Here is a 27,377-nt window from a genome sequence, read left to right on the forward strand (position 1 = left end):
TCCCCATTTTAGAGTTAAGGAAAATGAGGATGAGAAAGATGAAATGATTCTCCATAGTCCATTTAGCAAGTAAGTGTCTGAGACAAGGTTAAAATTCTGTTTTCCTGATTCCAAGTCTAGTACTCTATCCTCTACCCTAGAGGTATAACACATTTTTCCTACCTCCATTAACCATTCACATCACACACAACCCCAGTATAGTTTGAATGATATAAAATACAATCAGAAAATATTTTAAAAAATAAATAAAAATTCACTATGACAAAGATGATGCTCATATGTGGTTTTCTAAGTAAATATAATAGTTTAGTAGTCCCATTTCTAATCTGACTAACACCATAACTCTGGATCATCTAGTTACTTTCTTAGGAATAGCAAGCCAATTTTGGTTGGTTATCTTACATGATCAAAGCAGTGATACTTCTAGAAATTCTCTTAATCATCTTGACTCACTTTTCATATAAGGCTCTTTATTAGTGTTTTAAATGAGAATGTATATGAATAGTAATGACATCATGGAAACATAGACTCTAACAATAATTCAGGTACTAGAACCATGCAAGGGAAAAAATAGTATCTCATTTCATTTGAGAATAGTGAAAAATTGACCTTTAAAATCTGAGCCCCAGCTGAAAATAAGGGCCAAGAATAGATTTCTAATCATTTGATTTTGACAGTGTGCCCTGAAAATTATTCATTTTTGCAATAATCAAATGTAGCCAGAGGGAGATGATGATAGAAAAGTACCCTTAACTTAGTTGCATTCTATTTAATAATAGAGCCTGTCTTTGGTCTACACCTTATATTATATATCATAGAGCTGGAATGTAGCCCAAAGAATTTTAAGGGAAACGTGAGCTCTGTGCTAGTCATTATGAAATGCATTACTCTAAAAGCTTAACCTTTAGTTAAAATTATATGAACATGGTTTCAAGTCAGTGAAGCAAATTATCTCTATTATATAAATATTACATAAATACAGCCTCTTTTCTTGGAGGATTACTACTTACTGAGAGCCTTAAACCTTTAAAGTTGTTCTATTCAATATTAAGACCCAACAGATAATGTGGGAACTTAATAAGGGACCTATTCATACGTAACATAAAGTTAACACTTAAAATTAAGTGTAGAGGAATGTCTACATTTAACTTCAACTATATCACAGTAGACTTTGCCCCCAAATTTACCATGTAGTAAACTCTAGTCATCTTATTCTTGTGGGGCAACTCACTTCTTTCAAAGCTTCCTCTTTTTTTCTCCAAAAGGAAAACACACAATGTGTATAAATATGTGAATGTATGTATGTGTTTGTGAGTACACACTTTCCCAAGAATTCAGTTTTTAGAAAGCATCAAAAACTGACTTCTATGAGTTATTGGTTTGTATGTCTTATTTTCCTTCCTAAGCTCTTTCAGGGCAGGAACTCTGCTCCACTTAAATTTGAATATTCTCCCATCCCAGTGGCATGACTGGTAATTAATATAGTGTTTTATACATATATAGACATATGTGTATGTTTATATATATACATATACATTTATATCTACACACATATTATAAATATATATGTGTATGCAAGAATATGGCAAGTGGGTAGAAGAATTTTATTTAATTTGAATGGAAATACACTAAGAAGGTTAACATGCACCCTTATCTTTCTCTAGCACTACTATCATGGTGCCTGAAATTCCATGATTATGGATATCCTTCTTTAATTCTTGAAAATACTTTGTCCCATATTAATGTGATCAAATAAAATCCCCAGTATGGTTTTTAAAGACTTTCGTAGCCTGGTTCCTTCCTACCTTTTTAGTCTTTCTCTCCTTCAAGAAGTCTGTACACTAGTTTCCTTGCTGTTCCTTCTACATGGTACTCTATCTACCCACCCCGAATATTTTCAATAATATTGACCCTACAAGCCAAGAATTCTGTCCTTCTTCATCTCTGCCTCCTGGCTTTCTTCAAATCTTCTTCAAGTCTCATCTTAAGGTCTACTTTCTACAAGACCCCTATCCTAATCTTCCTTAATACAAATATCTTCCCTCAGAGATGACTCCTAATTAATTTTGCATAGTATATAGCCTGGATTAACATAGCTGTTGGTGTGTTGTCTCCCCAATTAGACTGTGAGCTCCTTGAGAATAGAGACCTTTTTTTTACATTTCTTTGCATCTCCAGCACTTAAAACAATATCCAGGATATAGTAGAGATTTTAAAAATGTTAGTTGTCTGACTGAGGTGTTAAAGCCTTCATCTAGTCATCAATGAACCCCTCAGTTGAAAATAGTTCCTAGATCATAGGATAATACATCACATAGAGAATAAGTTTATCTGAGGTGGAATTTGAACCCAGATCCTATAACTCCAACACTAGTTTTCTTTTCACTAGGTCATACTAATCAACTGAAAGCAAAGCAAAATGTAGAGAAAGATGGTACCCAGAAGGTAGATAGGGGAGCTCAAAGAGAAAGTGGGAAGTAATGAAAGAAAATTCATTACTTCACAATTTTGTTCAAGTTTAGCACGGAATACTTAGTATTATATGTGAACAGAAATTAGTGCATTCCCTATCACTAGATTTCTTTAATCAAAAACTAAGTGACCATCTGTTTAAGTTAATCGATCAATAAACATTTATTAAATATCTATCATGTGTCAGGCAATGTGACACACACTGAGATATTACAAATGAAATTCTTGTCCAGTCTAGGTCAGGCTGGACTACTATTAAGGTTCTTTCCAGAACTGAGATTCTATTTTAAAAGAAAAAAAGAAAAGAAAGAGAATAAAATTTAATTTAGGAAACAAGAAAAGAAGACTGTAATTGAGGATGCAGTCATATTTGAAAAATAATTAGAAATATTACATGTAGCAGAACATGTGCAAACTATCTTCCTGATTCTATCCAGCCATTTGTGTGTGACTAGTACTGAGGGGGCTGATGATTTGAGATTCTTAGACAAGCCCTTTATTAGTCACTGAGTACAAAGAGCCGATGACTAAGAGTGCCATTAAAAATGAGATGATTTTCAGTACAGTAGGTGGCATCATATGGTGTAAGGAATTTCCTTTAGGGATTGCGGAGGAAGAATAAGCTGACATTATTACCACGCAGTCCTGAGCAAAAGGCTGTAGAGCTGATGCCCTGTCCACATGAGCCTGGTCTTTTCAGGTTACATCTTTTGTGTTGGTCCTTCACTAATCTTAGGCGAAAGAGCATCAGACCCAAGATGGACATGCTCAGCCTTTGAAGCCTCTTTATGCTTTCAAAAGGTTCAGAAATCCCGGGTCCCTAAATCAGAACTGAGTAGCAGAAGGGCCAGGACTACTACTGGACTTCTGGGAGAGCAGCAGCAGCAGCAACAAGAGGATGAACCTAATTCCTCTCCTGGCTAAAGGTCAAATGTGGAATGACTATTCAGTCGTCCTTCAAATTGCTTTATGTTCTGAACACATTTAATTATCTGTTTCATGGAAGAGAATATAACAGTAGTTTGAAATTAAATTACTGAACCCTGTTTTAAGTCTTTCTGATAGAGCACATTTGTGAGAAATTCATGTCTCTACTGCATGAATGAAATATATGCCTCTCCCATTGCAGATTGATCTTGTACATTGAGTTTCTTTTAACTCCCCCACGTTGAGAGAGTTTAGTTGGAGACAAAACCTAAGGTATGAGTAAATCTTCCTTGATATTTCTTAGGTAGGAATGTTAAGTGTCAAAGAGTGTGAGAAAAGATCTAACCTCTCTTCTAGGACCCTTTTTAATACTTTTTCCAATAGTGAAATTTTTCTTCACTACACGTGCTAATACAGAATGGATGACTTTATTAATGGAGAAGGGAGAAGGATAAGAACCCAGAACTATTAGGTCCAACAATGGTTCCCAGTGTTAGAAAACTGAATATATTTATGGCTGGCATTTAACTCCTGGACAACCCCTATCTATGACAGAGGATCCCATTCCCAACTTGACAATTTGGAGATAGCATGGAGTAGTAGAAGTGGGACAGATGTTAAAATCACAAGATCTATATTTCTTTTTTTTAATTAAAATTGTTAAGTTTAAATTGAATTTTTTATTTAATTAATTAATTTAGAATATTTTTCCATGGTTACCTGATTCATGTTCTTTCCCCCCTCCCCATAGCAAATGAGTAATTCCACTGGGTTTTTCATATATCATTGAAGATATATATTTCTAGGGTTAGTTCTGTCACAAATTAGCTGTGTGACTTTGGGTAATTCACTTAAATTCACTGGTATTCAGTTTCCGTGATTTGACAGTTTCATAGTTCTTCTTCGCCAACTCTTACAATCTAGAAGCCTATTTATTATTTTATGCACCAATGACCATTAAAGGGCCCATTGAGCTACAACTTTAAAAAAGATAATTGTTTGACCTAACCTCTCCTTCCTTGAATGCATTGTGAATCATAAGAACTGTGCAAGTATCTGTTAGAAGGTTAGTTACTTCATGTTCAATGTATGGGAGAATGGAATTAGTTCACCTAATAGTTAACAAAAAGAGGTTTACTTAGTGAAAGCATTGAAAACAAAGTCAACAAGGATACTCTAGCATAGAGATGACCAATCCTGGGCTTAGGGGCCACATGTGGCCACTATACCCTAATCAGATAAAAATATAATTGGAGGATATTTAAAAGAATGAATAAAATATAATAAAACACAATCTCAATATGAGGCTTTTCTAAGTAAGTATGCTGCTTACAGGTTTAATGGTCCTCATTTTATCAGAGTTTGACTCTATTATTCTAGTACTTAGTGTGGATAATTGTGGGACTTTTTATTTCTTTATGGAAACATGCCTTCAGCTGGTAGAATATGGCAACTGACATGGCTCTGGAACATCTGAAAAGTCTGAAGGCTCCAATTCCACATAAGTAGGCTTCTTTATGTTCTTAGATAGTCAGGAAGCCATGTTAATATGGTCAAAGGCTATTAGAAAATTGCATTAAATGAGGAATAGTTAAGTCCCCAGAAGAGCTTTATTGTCTTTTTAGGCAAACAATAACTTAAAAAATACTAGAGATGAGATATGGGGTAGGAAGAGAAGCCATGCAGATATTGGTCTTTGCATAATATTTTTTCTCCCCACTTCATGTTGTGAGAATGGAAAATGGAAAAAAAAATTGTGAATCCTGTGTATGTAATTATAATGACCAAGTTGTGTGCTGTAAACATATAGAGAAAATATTCCTTGGTAGATGTGGTGGTGTACATATTCAGTTCTAGCTATAAGAGAAGGGAAAGGGGAGGAAAAATAGAAAAATGTATATCTTTCTTGTTTTCAAAGAGGTGAGGACTAGAAATGTGGAATATTTAATATAACATTAGACACAACTGATGTGTCAATTAGTTCTGATGAACTACTTTTCTTTTTTACTTTGGCTCACTAAATAGATGGATAGCAGAGGATATTGTAAATGAGTGATGTAGAGACAAAAAATCAGTAAAATAAGGCTAAAATAAAAAGAAACAGAAAGGTTTTAAATCAGGAATACTTATCCTTTTTTGGGTCATGGGTCCTTTTGTCAGTGTCATAAAATTTACGAACCCCTTCTCTGAATGACTTAAATGCTTAAAATAAAATACATATGATTAAAAAGGAAACCAATTATATTGAACTTTAGGTATAAAAATGTTTTTTTTAATAAGTTCATGTGTCCCAGGTTAAGAATCCCTGCTATAAAAAAAAAAGAAAAAAGAAAAAAACATATAATCCTATTTGAACTTCACAAAAAACCTACAAAGCTATAAGATAGGTACCATTATTATCATTTTATTGATAATAATCTGAGGTTCAAGGGGATTAGACTCCTTACCTATGATCACATAACTAAAGAAGTACAGATCTTGGACTACAGATGAGGCTTCTTGAAAAACCATATCATGCGATTTCTCCTTTGCTTGAATTGGGACTAAGACTTATCACTTAGTAAGCATTTGATGATTCCCTTTACAAAGCTACCAAGAATAAGAGAATATATGGCATTCTAAGGTTTTCAAAGTGCTTTACTAATATTATTTCATTTTGTTTTCCCCAACAATCCTTTAATTATTATCCTCATTGTAGAAATGAGGAAACTGAGGGAGACATAGGTTAAGTGACTTGACTAGAGTCATTCCTTTTGTGACTCAGATCAATCCTAACAACTCCTACATTCTTTCTACTGTGCTAACCAGTTACCTCCAGAAAATATCTCTATTGAAGATAATACTTCTTCCTTCCCCATCTTATTTTCTTCTCCTCTCTCTCATAAATATGATTCTGACATCTACCCCAATTGCAGATATTTCCTCTCATTTCTAGTGGAACCTTGCCAACAACACCAATATATGAGAAATCTCAGTTGGACTATTGCCCTTTATAGACACATCAAGACTATTCTCTCATCACTCATCCAAGTTTCTAGCCTTTGAACCACTGATCAGATTGAAATGTGAAACAACACTAGACCAGAAGAGTTGCTTGTTCTGTGCTTCCCCCTTGACACTGATTCATTAAGAATTCCTTAGTGAGTTCAATAAGATGCTATATATCTCAGCAAATAATTAATTGTCCAACCTTACCTGAGGCTTAACATGGGGCTGGAGGCCAGTAGATCACCATTACAATTATAGTTCAGGACTATGACCTAAATCCATTTTTTTTCTGAATAGGAAGAAATTATTTTGACCATTCTCTAGAACAGATTCCTGCCCTCTCTTGCTTTTCTTTCTCTTTCCTATCACCTTTTGTTTCTCCAGTTCCTACTGTCTCTTGGTTTTCAGCATCTTTCAAATATCTTTGGCAATATGGATTCTGTCTCAGTTTCTTCATCTGTAAAATGAACTGGAAGGGTAAATGGCAAATCAGTGCAGTAACTTTGCCAAGAAAACTCTAAATGGGGTCACAAAGAGTCTAACACAATGAAAGGACTCAACAACAACAATAACAACAACAATGGCATGATACTCATTGAAATTTTTCTTCCTTTGGTTTTTAAGATGCTTTAATTCACATCTCCTCTAAAAAGACACAATTAAGAATATTTAATTTGATATCTTAAGATCATTAATTTAGAGACATAAGGGATTTTTGATGACATCAAGTATAATCTTTTCCTTTTAAAATGGAGAAACCACGGTCCAGAAAAGCTAAGTGATTTGTTCATTTATAGCCAGTTAATGCTATTCACATCCAAGTGTTCTTCTCTCCTGGTTCAGATGTTGATGCTTTTGCTCAGGTTCCACTGGAAATAGGAAAATAAGTATCCTGTAATTGTATTGGGAAACAGAATCAGGTTTAGGAGAAGTGAGTGGAGAAGGAAAGAGAATAGGATAAGGAGAGCTGTGCTATGTTCAAATGAGATCTTTACTGGAAGCAGATAGGTTTTTTCCTATTTTTTTTAAAAGACTCCAAGCAGGGGGCAGCTGGGTAGCTCAGTGGATTGAGAGTCAGGCCTAGAGACAGGAAGTCCTAGGTTCAAATCAGGCCTCAGACACTTCCCAGCTGTGTGACCCTGGGCAAGTCACTTGACCCCCATTGCCTACCCTTATCACTCTTCCACCTAAGAGCCAATACACAGAAGTTAAAGGTTTAAATAAACAAATAAATAAATAAATAAATACTCCAAGCCTAGTGTATTATCCCATATGCCATACTCTATGATTAAATCTAATCTATGATTAAATCTTGGCTCTGACATATATTATCTGCATGCCCCTGAGCAAGACTCTTAAATCTCATTGGGCCTTGGTTCCTTATTTGAAAAAAGAATATATTTATTCTTATACCACTTGTTCCAAGGATTATTGTGGGGGAAGTGTTTTGAAAGCCTTAAAGAGCTACTACAGTATTCATTGGGAGGCTCCAAGGATTAATAGGACACTGAAAGGTAGAGAGTGGAAGACCTAAATGTGAATCTTGCCTCAGGCACTTAGTAACATTCCAAGTGGTTAAAAGCTTAATCTTCTCTCAGCCTCATTTTCTGACTTTGGGCAAGTTATGGAACTTTTCTAGCCTTCAATCTGTGAAATGAGGTCATTGGATTTAACGAACTCTGATTCTTTCCAGCTTTATATCTATGACCCTATATGAAAAATGGTTTTAAACAGGTCACTTACCTCATAGTTACTGTGAGAACTAAAATTCTAGATATCATCTATTATTAATATTAATATTTTTAACACTCACTTATTAGAGCCTATTCTCAAGTTGAGAAGAAAATTGTTGTTGTTTTGTTGAAATGTAAATATTTTAAAACTCAATCTCATATTACTTTCCTTATCTGCTTTGCTAATTCTTCTTCCTTCTGCATGTATCTACCCAAAATATTACCCATCTATCAAGACCCAGATCAGATGCCAAGTCCATGAGATCATCACAGACAGCAAGCCCACTCTGATCTCTATCATTGTTGTTGAATTGTTGAACATCTACTACATTTAATTTAGCCTTATGCAGATAAAGGTGCAACTATTCTCCCCTTCTGTGCTAGCTTTCACTCCCTGACTATGAACCTTCTAACTCCTGATGTACATATCCCCATGAGAAGAGGTAACAAAAGACCTAAAGGACTTCCATCTGCCCCAAGGCTATTTCCTCCTAGACCTGAAGACTTCTACATCCTCAGGACACTCCCTGATCTCCAGATGAAGATGAAAAGAGGAATAACAATTTCTAACTGCAACTTTCTTTCTCCTTCTATGGATGTCCCCTTAAGGAATATTGCTGAAGGCCAAGAGCAGAGAGAATTCCATATCTTCTGGCCCCAGGCAATTTTCACAGTCTTTCTGCCTAATCCTCTAATCATGATAGGGAGATCCTCTGCAAAGAGGAATGGATTTCCATTTGTTTAAGTCTTCCATCTATAGATTCAACTTTCCAAAGAGGGAAGAAGAAAAGTCAGAGAGGAATGGGACTTCCATTTCCTACTGTTAATGTTTCCTGCTTCATTCCATCTTTTGGAGATAAGAGAAGAAGTGAAAATGGGGCCTCCTATTTGATTATATAACAGTATGCTTTCTTTCTCTTCTGTCCAACCCAATCTCCAGCTTCTTCTGGAATAAAGAATGTGCTTTAATGATGAACATCTTCACATTTAGTTATACACTACATATCCTAGTAATTCTGAACCCCTGTAAATCACCATTCAAACCCCTATTTCCTACCACCTATTTCTTTATTGCCATCCTCCTCAACTCCCCTAACCCAGTGTTGATACCAAATGCCACCTACACTTTTCCCTGTGCCCTCTGAAAAGCCTGTTGCAGAGACAGCTAGGTGGCATAGTGGCTAAAGAATTGGCCCTAAAGTCAGGAAGATCTGTGTTCAAATTCATCCTCAGACACTTTCTATCTGTGTGACCCTGGGGAAATCACTTAAACTCAGTTTGTCTCAGTTTCCTCAACTGTAAAATGAAGATCATAATGATACCTACCTTATGGGGTTGTGGTAAGGATCAATTGAAATAATATCTGCATGTACTTGGTACAGTGTCTGGTACATAGTAGGCCTCTTAATAAATTATTATTTCCTTCTCCATCCTGTTCTATAGATAACTGAATTCCCTTTATCGTAAATATTTTCCTCTTCCATTCCTTCTGTCTTCTAATGATCATTTAAACTTAAAACCTTTCAATTACATAGACAACCTGGTCATCCTTTCCAGTACTGGCCGCACTGTCATTCATTCTCCTTAACTCACTCCTGAAGGCTGAGGATTTGGAATACTTTTTACTTCCCCTTTCCACTTCCAGGTTCTCTTACTATTTCCATCACTCAGTAACCACTACTCCTTTGAGATTTTTTAAATTTATACCTATCATCCAATCAAAGTTCTGGTAGAAGTTGTCTACATATTTTGAAGTCACTCTCCTTCCTTTCTCAGGAAGCTGGTATCCTGGTACAAGGGCTATGCCAGAAGAAGCACCTCAGATCCACCCCTTGAAGTCCCAGGTCCTAGCACCAGTACACAAAGAGGCCCAGAAGTCCATAGCCCTGGGCCCTTTCATGCATACACTGCTGTAGTACAGACTGAGCCCCAGGGAAAAATAACTTACACTACTGCAACCCAGCAAGCCAGCAGCATAGGAGATAGATTCAGCAAGCAGCTTTCAGAATTCCTAGTCCAGAGGCAAAAAAAGGCCAGGAAAATAAGAAAACAACAAAAGAAGCATTTAACCCTCAAAAATTTCCATGGAGGCAAAGAGCAAAGCATCAAACAAACCAGGAATGGTGAGATCCAAGCAACCACATGCAAAACATAAAAAGTAATTGGTCTCAAGCTTTGGAAAAATTTAAAAAGGAATTTAAAAACAAAATAAGGCAAGTCAAAGAAAAATGGGGAAAAGAAATTAAAATAATGCAAAAAAAGATAACAACTTAAAAAGCAAAATTATCAACTGTAAAAAAGAGGCACAAAAATCCAGGGAAGAAAAGAGTGTCATGAAAAGTAGAATGAACAAAATGGAAAAGGAGGATCAAAAGGTTATAGAAGAAATTCATTCTTTAAATTTAGAATTTGGCAAATAGAAACTAAGGACCACACAAGACATCAAGGAACAACAAAACAAAACAAAATCAAATGTATGAAAAGATAGAAGAAAATAGGAAATATCTAAGTGAAAAATAATGGACCCGGAAAATTGATCCAGGACAGATGATTTAAGAGCTTTTGGACTACCTGAAAGTCATGACCAAAAAATGCCTAGACATCACATTGCAAGAAATTATTCAGGAAAACTTCTCTGATATTCTTGAACAAGAGGATAAAATGGAAATTGAAAGAATCTTCAGATCATCTCCTGAAATAAATCTCCAAATGACAACTCCCAGGAATGTTATGGCCAAGTCTAAGAACTCTCAGGTAAAGGAGAAAATACTGCAAACAGCCAGAAAGAAACAATTCAAATATCATGAAGTCCTGATCAGGATTACAGAGGATCTAGCAGCTTCCATACTGAAGGATCCAAAGGCTTGGAATATGATATTCTAGAAAGCAAGGGAACTGGGTTTACAACCAAGAATCACCTAACCATCAAAACTGACTATATTCTTTTGGGGGGAAAGTATGGTCATTTAATAAAATAGAAGATTTCCAGGCATTTCTGAAGAAAATATAAGACTTAAAAAGAAAATTTGATGTCCAAATACAAAATTAAAGAGAAGCATGAAAAGGTAAATTAAAAAATGAAAAAAAAATTAAGGGCTTTACTAAGGTAAGATTATTTATATTCCTATATGTTTAGATGATATCTATAACTCTTAAAATTGTTATCATTATCATAGTAGTTAGAAGATGTATAAATAGACAGAGGGTGTGGTAATGAGCTGTTTAGGATGTTTTAAAAACAAAAACTAGGCCTGAAAAAGAGGAGTGTACTAAGATAAATGGGAAGTGAGAAGTAAATGAGTTAATAACATACAAAGAGACATGGGGGAAAGAACTATTACAGCAGAAGGAAGGATGAGGATAGTGATGGGTAATACTTAAACTTTACTGTCATTGAAATTGCCTCAGAGATGGCAGAACAGCCAGAAATTTCAGATTTATTGGAATACAGAATTCTATCTTACCTTATAGAGAAGTAGAAGGGGTATAAGAAAAGAGGTGGTAGGAATTGAGGTAATATATGGGAGGGGGAAGTAGGGAATAATTAAAAGCAAAACATTGGTGTTGAGGGAAAGAATGAAAGGAAAAAGGACAAGTTTAAAAGGGGTAATCAAGATGGAAGGAAATATACAGATGGTAATCATAACCATAAATGTTAATGGGATGAACTCATCCATAAAACGGAAGCAAATAGCAGAGTGAATCAAAAACCAAAATACTACCATTTATTGTTTACAAGAAATATATTTGAGGCAGAGTATTTTTATATTTTTACACAGAGTAAAGGTAAGAGGTTGGAGCAGAATCTATTTTGCTTCAACTGAGACAATAAAAAGAGAAATAGCAATCATGATATCAGACAAAGCTAAATCAAAAATAGATCTGATTAAAAGAGATAAAAAAGGTAATTATATCTTAATGAAAGGTAGTATAGACAATGAAGAATATCAGCTTAACATATATGTACCAAATGATATAACTCAGGTTTTTAAAAGAGAAGTTAAGGGAGCTTAAAGAGGAAATAAATAGTAAAATTACACTAGTGGGGGACTTCAACCATCCCCTATCAGAACTAGAAAAATCAAACCAAAAAATAAATAAGAAAAAAGAAACCTCAGCAATCTAGTGTTTGATAAATACAAAGATCCTAGCTTTTGGGATTAGAACTCACTATTTGACAAATACTGCTGGGAAAACTGGAAAACAGCAGGGTAAAAATTAGGTTTAGATCAAATCTCACACCATATAACAAAATAAGATCAAAATGGGTATACGACTTAAACACAAAGAGTGATATAAGTAAATTAGGGGAACATAGCATAGGTTACCTGTCAGATCTATGGAGAGAGGAAGGATTTATGACCAAATAAGATATAGAGAACATTACAAGATATAAAATGAATAATTTTGATCATATTAAATTAAAAAGGTTTTGTACAAACAAAACCAATGCAACCAAGATTAGAAGGGATGCAGCAAACTGGGGAAAATTTTTTCTAACTAATTTCTCTGATAAAGGTCTCATTTCTCAAATATATAAGGAACTAAGTCAAACTTATAAGAATCCAAATCATTCCCCAGTTGATGAATGGTCAAAGGATATGAACAGGTAGTTTTCAAATCAAAGCTATCAATAAATATATAAAAAATGTTCTAAATCCCTCTTGATTAGAGAAATGCAAATTAAAACAACTCTGAGGTACCATCTTGCACCTATTAGATTGGGCAATATGACATTAAAGGAAAATAATATATGTTGGAGGGAATGAAGCAAAATTGGGAAACTAATGTGTTGCTGATGGAGTTTTGAATTGATTTGACCATTCTGGAGGGCAATTTGGAGTTATGCCCTCAGGGCTATAAAAAAACACATACCTTTTGATCCAATAACACCACTACTAGGTCCATTTCCCAAAAAGATTAAAAAAATGTGAAAGGACCTGTTCGTATAAAAATATTTATAGCTGTGCTTTATTTGCTAACAAAGAATCAGAAATTAAAGGGTTCCCTCAATTGGGGAATGACTGAACAAAATATGAGTAGTTATGGAATACTATTGAGCTATATGGAATGATGAAGAGGATGACTTCAGAAAGAATTGAAAAGACCTATGTGAACTTATTCAGAAAGAAATAAGCAGAACCAGGACAACACTATACACAGTAACTGCAATATTGAGAAATGATCAAATGTGATAGATTGCTACTAACAGCAATACAACCATCCAGGACAACTCTGAGGGACTTGTGAAAAAGAATGCTATCCAACTCTAGAAAAAGAACTTTTGTAGCAAAAAATGTAGATGGAAACAAACAAACAAACAAAAAACCATTCAGATTTTTGTTTTTGCCGTTACCCATAAATGTACCACCTTCATGTTCAAGAACTCTTTAAACAGTTTCTAACCAAAATCTGTTGGCTTTCTACCTCCTCCTCTGCCTTCTTTACCAAACCCTATTCTTCATCGAACCATGACTTCTAATCCCTTGAACCTTTGGTTCTCTTTTATGCCATCATCAGTGCAAAAGCTGCTCTTTCTCTTTTCTGCATCTTGATCTCTTAGTGACCCAATTCAACTCTACATCTGCTGCCTAGATCCCTTATCACAATGCTGATTACTCTCTGCCAGTCCTGAGCTTTAAGTTACCTTCTATCACTTTTGCTCCTACACTTTCTTTTGAATAAAGATGGAGAAAATTACATAGACTTTTTGGTTGGGTTCATTAAAAATTCATATCATATAATCTCAGTTTTGCCTTCAGTAAAATAAATTACTGTACATTTCTTTTATTCATTCAATATCATACTCTCTGTTTGCCTCCTCCAAACTTTTCTTCCCTTTTCAACCCTCTAAAAGTTTTCCTTCTCCTAACCCTCTCAGCTGAGAACATTGTTTCATATTTTTACATAAAAAATTGAGGTCATTCACCATGAGTTCCCTCTTCTAACCTCTTTCTCTTCTCATGCTACTCAAATACCTTCAGTCACTATCTTTTCCTTCACCTTTCTCTCACATAATGAGGTAGCTTTATTCTTTACTGAGACTAATCCTTTTTCTTGCACAAGCAATCCCATTCCATCTGATTTTGTCCAACACATTGCCAACTCCCAGTCATCCTTACTCTCCTATTTATTTTCAAACTCTCCATGCCTAATGACTCTTTTCCTTTTGCTTACAAACATATCCATGCCTCACTACCCTGTAAAAACCTTCATGAGATCCTTCTCTCTCCTCTAAGAATTGCACTATATTTCTTCTGTTCATCATAGCTAAACTCCTTTAAAAAAGTCACCTATAAGAGAAGTTTCCACTTTCTATCCTCTCATTGCCTTCTTAATCTCTTAAAATCTAGCTTCTGATCTCATCTCACTAAAACTGCCTTCTCCAAAGTTTTCAGTTATTTATTAATCACCAAATTGAGTGACCTTTTTTCATTCTTCATTTCCTCAAGTTGTATCTAGCCTTTGACACTGCTGATCACATTAATCTCCTTGATTGTCTCTTTTCTCTAGGTTTTCATGATACCACTCTTTCCTGGTTCTCTTCCTACCTTTTTTTTTTTTACTAGTTTTTGTCTTCTTTGGTGTATCTTCGTCCAGATTTCTCCCTTTAATTGTAGTTGTCTGAAATATGTAGATGGGAATAACAAGTACCCACAAGGGTCCTAAACACAAAGGGACCACTCTAATGAGCCCACAAGTGATAGGACACACACGATAACCTATACAAAGGATGTGGAAATGGGTAATGGGCAAAGAACACACTCAAGTTGGTAATGGCAGTTGACAATTACTGTTCACCAGCCTAGCCAGGGAAACTCGGGTTTTGGAAGATATCTAACATATCTTTCTTTCTTGGGGCAGAGGAAAAAACAGGAGGTAAATAAAAACTATTTAATAATGAGTTCGGGGGTTGGAGATATAGGAAAAGGTCACACTAAAGCTAGATATCTAAGGATAGACTCCAGGGACTAGAAAGGTGGGTCAAACTGTACTCTGTGCTAACACAGCCTGTCAGGTCCAGCTTGGCTGGTTAGAAGGGGATATGGATGTCTCACAACTGGGTCCTCCTCATCTCCAGTGATGACCTAAGGTTTTCCAGGAACACAGGTCCACAGCAAGTAAAATCCACACAGAGATGAAGACAGGGAGCTGAGCCAGTCTGGATGTCCACCATCCAAACTAGATTCACTGCTCAAACCTGAACTTCCACAGATTAGAAGTTTCTTGTAGGAGACAATTCCACTTTCCTGGGCTCTTCACTAGAGACAAATGAAACCCGCATCTAACTCCCTCAGCCATACCAGAGTCCCTCTCAGGAAAGACTTCCTTCCTTCTCACTATTCCATGATTGGAAGTCTCTGGCCTTGCCTGACAAGTCTGACTGCTATCTTACACTAAATGTCTAAAATATTAATTTTTAAATTTGCCTATAACATGTCCTACAGGTTTCTCTCTTAGGATCTCTTCTTTTTCTCCCTCTCTGCTACTTTCCTTACTGTTTTCATCAACTTCCATTGATTTAATTACTTTTTCTATACTAATAATTCTCAAATCTATCTGTCTTTTCCTAATATACTTCTGACCTCCAGAGTTGCAAGTCTAACTGCTTTTTCAGACATATCAAACTGGATTTCCAGTAGACTTGTACTCAACATGTACAAATTTGAACTCATTTTCTTTCCTCCTAAGACTTTACTTCTTTACTTCCCTATTGTTGTAGTAGCAAACACCATTCTCTCCCAGTGTACCAGGCTCAAATTTAAGTATTCTTGACTCCTTACTATCTCTTGCCCTTCACATCCTGTCTGTCCAAGGTCTGCAAATTTCACTTTTTCAGTATCTCTCAAGTTTTCCCCTTTTTTCTCTTCTACCATTCTGGTGAAAGCCCTCATTGTTTCATGCCTGTATTATTGTAAACCTATTGGTCTGTCTACATGTCCCAAGTCTCTTTCTTCTTTAATCTGTCTTCCATTCAGCTTCTGAAATGATTTTCCTAAAATACAGGTCTGACCATGTAACTTCTCTTACTTGATAAACTCAAGTGGATCCCTATTACCTCCAAGATAAAATGCATTCAAAGTCCCTTATAACCTAGATCCATCCTACCTTTCCAATCTTCTTACACCTTAGCCCTCCACCACATAATCTTTGATCTAGTGGCACTGGTGACCTTGACATTCCATGAATAATACCCTCCATCTCTTAGTTAAAAGTATATTCAATGGGGGGCAGCTGGGTAGCTCAGTGGATTGAGAGTCAGGCCTAGAGGCGGGAGGTCCTAGGTTCAAACCCGGCCTCAGACACTTCCCAGCTGTGTGACTCTGGGTAAGTCACTTGACCCCCATTGCCCACCCTTACCACTCTTCCACCTAAGAGCCAATACACAGAAGTTAAGGATTAAAAAATAAAGTATATTCAATGGATATCCCCTAATCCTTGAATATACATCCTCCTTATCTGTACCTTCTGGCTTCCCTGGCTTCTTTTAAGTCCTAATTAGAAGCTCATCTTCTCTGGGAGGCTCCTCCCAACTCCTTAATTCTGATGTTTTCCTTCTTTTAATTATTTGCTATTAAACATGGAAATATAATGCATTTCTTTAAATTTATTTATTTCCTATTTCCCTCAGGGTATTGTGAGCTTCTTGCAGTCAGGGACTATCTTTTGCTTCTTCTTCTTTTTTTTTAGATCCTCACCATGTAGCATAGTGTTTGTCACAAAGGTACTCTGTTAGTCACCATTTATATTTCTGATGACATTCATATATTACTGAAGGAATAATGAATATGAAGGAAATACAGTTTTTTCTTCTATCAGGAATGGGAATTCCCTCCACCAATGCAAATCACAGCAAATAACATCCAATATATTAAGTCAAATTAACGAAGTTTTATTAAGTACCTAGTATATGCCAGGCACTATAATAATCTACTATATTATAAAGAAAGGGGAAAAATTTCTTTTTTCAAGAAGCTCACAATCTTATAGTTGCACTTATGTACATATATACATATATATATATATTTTTTTTTCATATCCATATCCATATATATAATATATATTTTTGTTTACTATTTCCCCCCAGTATATTGTGAGATCCTTGTAGTCAGGGACTGGTTTTCACTTCTTTATATATACATATATGTGCACATGTATGTATATATAAACATATACATAGGTATAGATAGATATACTTGTAATACTTACAAACAAGAACATTATATATTTATATAAAATATATATTTATAATTACAAGTAATATAGGGAAGTCTTCCTGAACAAAGCAAGAATTTGACATTAGCCTGAAAACAACGAGGAGGCAGATAGTGGAGAGAATTTTCAGCATAGAAAACAGTTAGTGAAAATTCCCAGAGTAGAGAGGTAGGTGTTGTATTCAAGAAACAGTAAGAAGAACTGCATGGCAGTATTATAGAGTATGTAGCAGCATATAAGGTCTAAGAAGATTGGAAAGAAATAAAGGAAGAAAATAAGCATTTAATATGCACCTACTATGTGTCAGGCATTGTATAAGCATTTTACAAATATTATTTCATTTATTCTGCATAATAACTCTAGAAGGTAAGCATTAATATTAATATCCCCATTTAACAGTTGAGTAAATTAAGGCAAACAGAGTTTAAATGACTTGCCAAGTGTTATACAGTTAATAAGTATCTGAGACAGTATATGAACTTAGGGCTTTCTTATAATAACAGGTTTACCACCAATACTTTATCCATTAACTTAGCTGCCTCGGTTAGCTACTAGGAAAAGTCCATGTTATAAAGGGCCTTAAAAGCAAAAGATATATTTTTTTTGTTTCTTTTAAACCCTTAACTTCTGTGTATTGGCTCCTTGGTGGAAGAGTGGTAAGGGTGGGCAATGGGGGTCAAGTGACTTGCCCAGGGTCACACAGCTGGGAAGTGGCTGAGGCCGGGTTTGAACCTAGGATCTCCTGTCTCTAGGTCTGACTCTCAATCCACTGAGCCACCCAGCTGCCCCTAAAAGATATAATTTTATATTTGATTCTAGTAATGGTGATTCACTGGAATTTATTAGATGGGGATATAATCATGGTCAGTCCTGAGTTTTAGGATAATCATTTCCATAGACTTGAGAATGAATTGGAGTGAGGAAAGACTTAAGGCAGAGAGACCAGGCAGCAACTTATTGTAATAATTCAGGGAAGACATTATATAATGCCTTGCAGCAGAGTATCTGCAATGTTAGAAGACAGAATATGTAGAAAATATCCAAAACTAGAGTTAATAGGACTTCGAAAATGATTGGAAATGAGGGGTGAGAAAGTGTGATGAGTCCATATATAGTAAATAAGTCCTAGGGATGTGCTCAAAGCACATAGAGACTAAGTGGCTTGCTCATGATGACTTAGCTACTAACAGTGGTGGTGGGAGAGAGAGAGAGAGAGAGAGAGAGAGAGAGAGAGAGAGAGAGAGAGAGAGAGAGAGAGAGAGAGAGAGAGAGAGAGAGGAGAAAGAGAGAAAGATTGAGGGGGAGAGGGAGAGAGAAAAAAAGGAGGTAGGGAAAGAGACAGAGGGAGAGAGAAGGAAGGAGACAGGAAGAGAGAGGGAGAGTGGGGAAAAGAGGGGAGACTGAGAGAGGGAGAAGGAGAAGAGAGAGAGGGAGGGAGGTGGGAGAGAAGGGGGCAGAGGACAGAGAAAGACAGAGGCACAAAGTTTGTGGTCTTATAGGAATTCTAACTCTGGAATAAGAGGACTTTGGTCCAAAACATACTGCGTCTTTAAGGGGATATTAAATAGATAGTAATAATGGTTAATTTTCTTGCTGTCCTCTTCAAAGATGTGAAGTTGGAAAGAAGAATTGTGTCCAAAAAAAGAAGAAAACTGTTTTTTCATTCTTTTCTTCTAACACACCAAGCTTTTGTCTACTTCATATTTTTCTAGTTTATTGAGGAGTATGTCATCTAAAAGAGTCTCAAAACCCTAACTAAAGATGATTATTAAGACACCTTCTCTGAATTGTCCTGTTACCAGAACTCAAACAGCTAAATTCAAGCTCTGACACCTTGTCAAAAATGAAAGTGTTAGACATAGCTGTTAAAGACAATATAAATTAGAGTGGCAAGGCCCAATGACAGGCCAATAACTCACAGAGATGACAATATATGAATCATTGCATGGGAGGTAAATGGTTTGAACACCAGAGGCACAATCTGGCCCTCCTCCCAGGCTAAGATTTCAAAGGCTGGTTGGACACAAGTAAGTTCATTAAGCAACTTGCTGCAGTCTTGGGGGAGTTATGCTTCAAGGTATTCTTTGAAGGGTGTGACCTGGAAAATGAAGGATAATTGCTCAGTGGATTTTATGAAGTTGAAGTAGTGTGATGAATGGAAATTGGATTCTCTTCCCCCCCCCCACATTAAATATAAAGAGAATGTACCTGGGAAAATCATGCCCAAGATTTATGAGGCCCTCATTTGGACTATTGGTTTTTATTCCCCCCACAACACCTAGTCAACTTTATATCCATAATTATATTACTACACACCATAAAATGCTAATGTAATAAGGCAATTTAGGTCTTGATCTCAATACCATTATAGAATGAAAGGTTCTGGTGCATTTAAGGGCAGAAGACAGGTGTTCTGATTGCTTTCAGGCACCTGCCTCTAATATTCTCTTTGCAGGATGTACATTAAATAAGATTCTCCCAGAATATCAGATTGAACACCTACAATATATACTTAATCCTTTCTATTGGAGGAAGAGACTTTTGGGATTACTGATATACACAGGTAAAAGTAAAAAGACTTTTTTATTCTGTGTCTGTTTGCTATAATACAAATTAAACTGTCTAGTACTCAAATAAAGCCCAATATAACACAAGAAACCAGGTTTGAAGTAAAGGACTCAAGATTTGATAGCCTGCTTAGTGAAAGATGGATTAAGCTTATTCTCCTTGGACCTAAAACAGAAATAAGAACAATGATGGATATAAAAAAGTGGATGTAAGCTTGAGATAATACTTTTAAAAATGATGAGAATTATCACAAAAAAGAATGGATTCCTTGGAAACAACATGTTCCCCTTTACTAGAGAATCAAAAGATGAGACTATATAAACACTTAATGAGGATGTAAGATTGAGATTTTTATTTAAGAAGGGCTTGGACCATAATAGATGACTCCTGAGATCACTTTTGAACACAGAGATACCATGAATCCATCTGTTGTAGAAGCAGCTAGGTAGTATAGTGGATAGAGTACTAAGCCTAAAGTTAGGAAAGTCCTTGAATTCAAATATGGTCTAAATAATGACCCTGGACAAGTCACTTAAGGTCACTCACCCTTAGTTTCATCAACTGTAAAATGGGATTATTATTATCCCTTCTTCACAGAGTTGTAATGATCAAAAGATATGATACTTGTAAAGCACTTTTCATGGTGCCTGACACAGAGTAAGGGTTTAATAAATTATTTTATTTTTATTTTCTTTCCTTCCTTCCTTCCTTCCTTCCTTCCTTCCTTCCTTCCTTTCTATTACTCATGGAATCATTGGTCTTAAGTTAGAAGGAATCTCAGAGGCCATTTAATCCAATCCCATCATTTTACAAATAAGGAAAATCAGACTCTAATGAGTTGTCTAAAGTCACACATCTTGTACATGCCAGAGGAAGCATTTGAACTTGAGTCCCTTTGGATTCCAGTACAGCTCTCATTGCTATTGTGCCATGTCATCTAAAACTGTATTCCATCAATTATGTCGTTTTGATTATCCCAGTTTTACTGATAAATGCTCAAATATAGAGGGAACTGAGGCAATTTTATTAAAATATGAGCCATTTTCAAATTACTAAATGTCTAAATTGTGAAAGGATGCCAACAGATAGTTTTCAAGAGACAACATAAAAGCTATCTACAATGACATGAAAAAAATGCCCTAAATTACTATTGATTAGAGAAATGCAAATTAAAGCAACTCTGAGAACCATCTAGCCATTATGAAAATGACAAACATGATAGAAAAGGTAAATAACAAAATGTTGCTAGATTAGTGATGTGGTCAACCAGTCCAGTTATTGTAGAAAACTATTTGGAACTATGCTGAAAGGGCTATACCACTAGGAGATCTGCATCCTAAAGGGACCAATGAAAAAGGAAAAGGAACTATTTGTTCAAATATATTTATCTCTTTTAGCAGTGACAAAGAATTAGAAATTGAGGAGATTCTCATCAATTGAGGAATGTTGAAGAAGTTATGGCATATAATTGTGATGAATTACTATTATGCTATAAGAAATGACAGGCAAAATAGTTTTAGAAAAAAAATAGGAAGACATATAAACCAATACAAAGTGAAGAGATTGAAGAAGGAGAACATCACAGATAATAATAGTAATATCGTACTAATAATTAACTGTGAAAGGTTTTGCTATTCTGATCAAGACAATGATCCACAGCAAATCCAAAGGACCCACAATGAGAAATGCTACCACTCGAGAAAGAGCTGATGTCCTCTAACTGCAAATTGAAGCATATTTTTATGTTTTTTTTTCCTTTTTTCAGCATGTGTATTTTTTGAAACACAGATATTATAGAAATATGTTTTGCAGGACTTCACATATATAATAGATAGCATATTGCTTGCCTCTCAAGAGGTGGAGGGCAGGAAGGAGCAAGCTAATTTGGAATTCAAAATTTAGAAGAAAATAAATGTTTTAAAATGTTACAGGTACTTTGGAAATATTTAAAGAAAGAAATAAAAATGTATATATTTTTAAAAAATGATTTATCTAATTCCTACAAAACCCAAGCCTCTAAAGAAGAAGATGAATCCTTTGATTCTCAAAAATTGTCTATTTAGCAAGAGGTCCTCAAAAAATTTCTCATTACTGAGATTTTGCTCTGGTTCCTAGCATTCAGCATGAGAATTATATTGTTGCTTCTAGTCTTTCAGTATTCCATTCATAATAAACAATTCTCCTGTGTCTGGTGCTTCTGACAACACTCAGAATAGTTAATCAATGCTGCTGATAGTCTGACTTGCCTCTCTAGAGACTAATGTTCACTGGAATGACAAAGATGAGAGCTTATTTTTTGCATAACCATTGCTTTGAGATAATTGATCATGAAGAGAGACTACCTAGCTGCTCCGCAAAATATAATGTTAAGCATTTGGTTTGTTTAGTGTTTCAGCCTTCCACATATCAACACTTAAATGCCTTCCCAGCCTGGCTCAATTGATTTGACTCAATTAAGAGAAAGGATGGAAAGGAAGCATTGATCCATATCCATTTACATGTTAAAAATTCTAGTGAAAGAAGGCCATTTTCAAATAAATTATTCATATAATTTTATTTTTAAAATTCTGTTAGTAATGTTGTAATGATAATAATTTTATAATAATAGCTAATGTTTAGATGAACAGCAATGAGAGTCACCTTAGAGTCAGGATGACGTGGGGGTCAAGTTCTGACTCTATCTCATGCCTTTGAGACTAGTGGGAAGTCACTTAACCTCTGAATGCTTCGGACAACTCTGGAAAAATAAAAGTACAGACAAGGAGTTGTTCTTCTTTGTAGGACAGAGTTTCAAAACCGGTACTTGCTTAGACAGATAAAATCACAGATCTGAACTAAAGTAAGCCAACAGAAATTATGTAAAAAATGAAGGTTTTAAAAGAACTTTTTGAGCCATTTCTCAATTCTAAACATTTTCACTGACTGCGTCCTGTGCCTGGAACTCTCTCCATCCTTTTGTTCACCTCCTAGCTTCCCTGATTTTCTTCAGCTTTCAGTTAAAGCCCCATCTTCTACAAGAGGCCTTTCCAACTCCTTAATTTCATTGTCTTCCAAACTATCTCCAATTCGTTATCAAAATATTTTGTTTGTACATTGTTGTCTACATTTAATTTCCTTTACTATACTATGAGTTCCTTGACTGAGGAATATTTTATTTTATTTTCATTGTCTTTCTTATTTCCTTAGCATTTAGCAGAGTGCCAGATACATAGCAGGTATTAAATAAATGTTTGTTGAATTACCTACTGATTCTTAAGTTCAGTAAAAGACAGAAGGTTAGAACTTATTTTCTTCAAAGTGATTTCATTATTTCCCTCATTGCTCTTCTATGAAGGTGAAAAAGGGGGAAAATATTCAAGAGACTGGGAAGAGTAGGGGAGTAGATATCAATTAATTAATAATTTATTAAATTATGCTGTGTGCCAGGCACTGTGGGTTTGTGTGTGTGTGTGTGTGTGTGTGTGTTTTTGTTTGTTTTTTGGGGGTCAGCCAAACACAGATTCCTCCTGGAGACAAACATGCTTTTTGTCTGGGAATGGGACTTGAGACTCATATATCCAGGGATAAAGTGTGTTTACATAGAGGCTGGATGACCACTTACTGAAGCTATCATAGATAGAAATTCTCTTTACATATAACTTGGGCTTTGAAATTTCTCATATTTAGAATCTGAATTGACAGTAGAGGTCATTTAGTCATGCAAATTCATTTTTATGACAGAGGAAACTGAGGCCCAGGAAAGTTAAATGATTGCCAGAGGTCACACATCTTATAAATTGACAGGCTTGGAAAATTGAACCCTAGCCTTTCAGCTCTAAATCTAGCCTCTTTACCCTGCTTTCCCAACTTTTCAGCTTTGTGATTATATGAAGTTAGGATAGGAGCATTTATTAAGTACCTACTATGTGCCAGGCACTGTATAAAAATAATCTTTTTTGATCCTAACAACAGCTCTGGGAGGGAAATGCTATTATTATTTTAAAGTTTAATAAACAGAGGCAGACAGATCAAATGGCTTTCCTAGGGCCAAATGGCTAATAAGAATCTGTTGTTAGATTTGGATCCTGGTCTTCTAAATTCCTGGCTGAGTCCCCTATTATTGCCCAGCCTACCTGTCCTCTGAGTCAAAGTTTAACAAAAGTGTTCTCCATGTAAAATTGTCAGTGTGATATATTGTTTTTATTTTATTTTATTTTTAAACTCTTACCTTCCATCTTAGAATCAATACTATGTATTGATTTTAAGGCAGAAGAGTGGTAAGGGCTAAGCAATGGGGTTTAAGTGACTTGCCCAGGGTCACACAGTAGGAAGTGTCTAAGGCTAGATTTCAATCCAGTTTTCTGTCTGAGCCTGGCTCTCAATCCACTGAGTTGGTTAACAGAGAAAACTCAATTAATTTGACTCTTGGCAAATTACTTTTGAAAAAGTAGAATGTTTTCTTTTTTTTTTGTTTTGTTTTCCTTTCTTTGCTTCAGTTAACCCAAGAACCTCAAAACTTCCCTGCCAACAGGAGGTGGCACTGTTTGAAAGGGCACTCTCCAACAGCCTGGCAGATCCTGCTTCCAGTAAGGTAGTAAACTTCATGAAAATTGTCTAGGAAAAAGTTAGGGCTCCTCTCTAAGTAGAAGTAGTGTTCAGATTTCCTTTTGTTCCCCAGCCAGCCTCTGACATTTTTAAGATTCTGTGATTCTGCCTTCCTGCATTCAGTATTATATTTTACCCAGGAAGCCCTTAACTATCATTTGGAAGGGGTGAAAGAAATGGGACAGGTTCCTATACATAGATACATAAGTAATATTATGTTGACAATGAGCAAGCCTAAAACAGAAGCAAATACCACACTATATGATTATAGACATTCCTTACCCTTTTAGAACATCTAGTATCACAAAGAAGAACAGCTTTTTATATAGACAAGAAGAAAAATGCAGAAAGGAAAAGCCAAAGAAAATTAGAAAGTAGAAAAAAATAGACACTAAACACTTTTATTTCAATGGCATTTCTTCCACTGCCTTATCAATATAAGACGTTAGGTAAGTCATTACCAACAAGCATTTATTAATCAACTAAGTTACCAGACACTATGATAAATTCTGGAGATACCAAGAAAGGCAAAAGATTCTCAAGGAGCTCACAATCTCACCCTTTATGAAACTAGAATAAAAATTGTATCGCTGATGTCATGATTCAGCGTGAATACTGAAATGATATAAAACGTTCAAAATACTCTGTGAACTCTAAAATATATTAATATAAGTGACTAAAGTTATTATTATTATTATAAAATTAACCAAATTGCCTGTTCCTCATGCACCTCTAAAGGCAATTTGTAGAACCTTAAACTCAGAACAAAATTAGAGTTATTCTACAAGAGATTTAATGGGAGCTTTTCAAGGATGTTTCATCAAATGAAATTTTAAAAAGTCATCTATTATTTGTCTCTAGTGATCCAAGTTTATGAATGGAAGAGAATTGTTGCTGATTTTGATTGATAAAGGGAATTTTATCACTTGAACGCTCATCGTATCAATGCAATTATAAGGCCAGTTCCTATATCAGAAAGATACTGATGATGTGGAAGGGATTTATGTCTTAGGAGATTAGACTAAATTAACTCCTCAGCCATCTTCAATTCTATGATGTTACTGTTCTATCTAGTCAACCCTCCAATAAGAGAGATTCATCCCATCTAAAAATGGCCATCCAATTTCTGCTTGAATATCTTCTATGATGGGAAATTTACTACTTAATAATTCAGTCCATTCCATTTGAATATGAGAAGGAAAAATAATGCCTTTTCCTTTTTTTAAAATTTGCAGTCTGTCCCTCTACTTCACCAAAATTTGCAATGCTAGAATTTTCTCATTTCCTGCTAGTCTATTTCATGACTGATAGTATGCTACTCTGGGTTATTGAATTAAAAAAAAAGATTGAAAATAACAATCATTTTATCACATGAAACATTATTTAACCTTTTAACAACTTAATATTATGGGTGCATACATCTCTTATCTATTTATCTATCTACCTACCTATCTTTTAAACTTGCTAAGTAATAGTTATATATTCCAAGTTATCTTGCTAGTGATGTGTCCCATATTTCCATTAATGTAGAAGGGGTTGTATAAGCTTCTGTCTTACTGAATATAATGTTTGTTCATTACCCATCAGCTAATTAGCATATTTAATCCATCAGTTCTGTTATTTATCAATGAAAGCTTATTTATTTAAATGGTAGCCACTGTTTTCACTAAATACTTTTAAAACAAATAAATATTGTTTATTGAGCCCTAAGAACAGGTACATTATGTTTACTTATGCTCTTTTGTGTCACAGGAAAGTTATTGGTTGTTTCCTCCCCAACAAACTATTGTAGTACTAAGTCTCTGTCACTTCCCCTTTCATACAAGTCAAGGCAAACAATGCAAAATAGGTTATGAGATTAGAGTATCAATACAAGTGGTGCCTTTTAATTTGTTGCTGAACTTTGCTAAGGTGATTATCACCAGGCATTTTGTTGTTATTGTTGTTAGTATTATTTTTTTATTAACTAACATTCCTTTGTGGTGGGCAAGGTATTTTAAATATACTTCATTTAATTTAATCTTCACAGTAACTCTAGGAGGGAAGAACTGTTGTATCCTCATTTTACAGATGAGGTAACTGAGTCTGAGAGGTAAAGAGGCCTGCCTACATTACACAGATAGTAAGTATCTGAGGAGGGGTGTTTTCTCTTGAAACATTCTACCCACTATATCAAACAGCTTTTATGTATTTCCATATATGTTTGAATGTGTATATGAGTCCTTATAAAAACAATATTTTAGTGGTCAGAATCAAACCACATCTACAGAGGTATAGGTATGGACACATGGTTTGCCTACAGAGTATCTAAGTGGGTGCTTTAAGTAAGTTGAAAATCAGAATGCTATAACTATAATAAAAGAGGCTTTAAGAAGTATCTTGATACAACACAAATCATTTGGTTGATCCAGACAAGCTAGAGCTTACTAGGTAGATTTTGACAAATAAGAAAGCTTAATCCCAGAAAGGTTATGAGATTTAAGCTTACAAACAAACATAGAGCTAGAATGAGCCTCAAGTGTCACCAAGTTCTAGCCCTTCATTTTTCAGATGAGGAAATTGAGACCAAGAGGTTAAGTGTCCTGTCCAAGGTCATACAGAGAGTAAGCACAGAAGGGGATATTTGATTCTAGGTTCTATAACTCCAGAGCCACTATACCATGTTGCCTCTACTTTGTGAAAGAATGAGCACTAGATATCATGTTTCCTAAATGTCATTTCAGTGCTCTTTCAACTATAATGCATTCTCAGGGAGATATCAAGTCAAATAAACTAAGAAACATCTAGGAAAGTGCCTAAAGCACAGTTTTCTAAAACATAACTTGGCAAGGGATTTCTAGGGGAGATCAACCCAGCCAGTTAATCAATCTGATGAGCAGGAGTTATAAA

General features: G+C 35.3%; 1 pseudogene; it reads left to right on the plus strand.

The window, feature by feature from the left end:
* The window catches only part of LOC123246456, a 104,796-nt pseudogene extending 101,400 nt beyond the window's left edge, over positions 1 to 3,396 (plus strand).
* The last annotated feature ends 23,981 nt before the right edge of the window (positions 3,397 to 27,377 follow it).

The sequence above is a fragment of the Gracilinanus agilis genome, chromosome 4 (genome assembly GCF_016433145.1).
Source record: "Gracilinanus agilis isolate LMUSP501 chromosome 4, AgileGrace, whole genome shotgun sequence".
In the NCBI taxonomy this organism is placed as follows: Eukaryota; Metazoa; Chordata; class Mammalia; order Didelphimorphia; family Didelphidae; genus Gracilinanus; species Gracilinanus agilis.